The sequence below is a fragment of the Physeter macrocephalus genome, chromosome 15, assembly GCF_002837175.3.
Source record: "Physeter macrocephalus isolate SW-GA chromosome 15, ASM283717v5, whole genome shotgun sequence".
NCBI lineage: Eukaryota > Metazoa > Chordata > Mammalia > Artiodactyla > Physeteridae > Physeter > Physeter macrocephalus.
Genome location: NC_041228.1, coordinates 66385535 through 66385855, shown reverse-complemented (window position 1 = coordinate 66385855; position 321 = coordinate 66385535).

Sequence of the window (321 nt, the reverse complement as noted above, 5' to 3'; positions counted from 1 at the left end):
TGCAAAAGCTTTTAAGTTTCATTAGGTCCCATTTGTTTATTTTTGTTTTTATTTCCATTTCTCTAGGAAGAGGATGAAAAATGATCTTGCAGTGATTTATGTCATAGAGCGTTCTGCCTATGCTTTCCTCCAAGAGTTTCATAGTGTCTGGTCTTACATTTAGGTCTTTAATCCATTTTCAGTTTATTTTTGTGTATGGTGTTAAGAAGTGTTCTAATTTCATTCTTTTACATGTAACTGTCCAGTTTTCCCAGCACCACTTATTGAAGAGGCTGTCTTTTCTCCATTGTATATTCTTGCTTCTTTTATCAAAGATAAGGT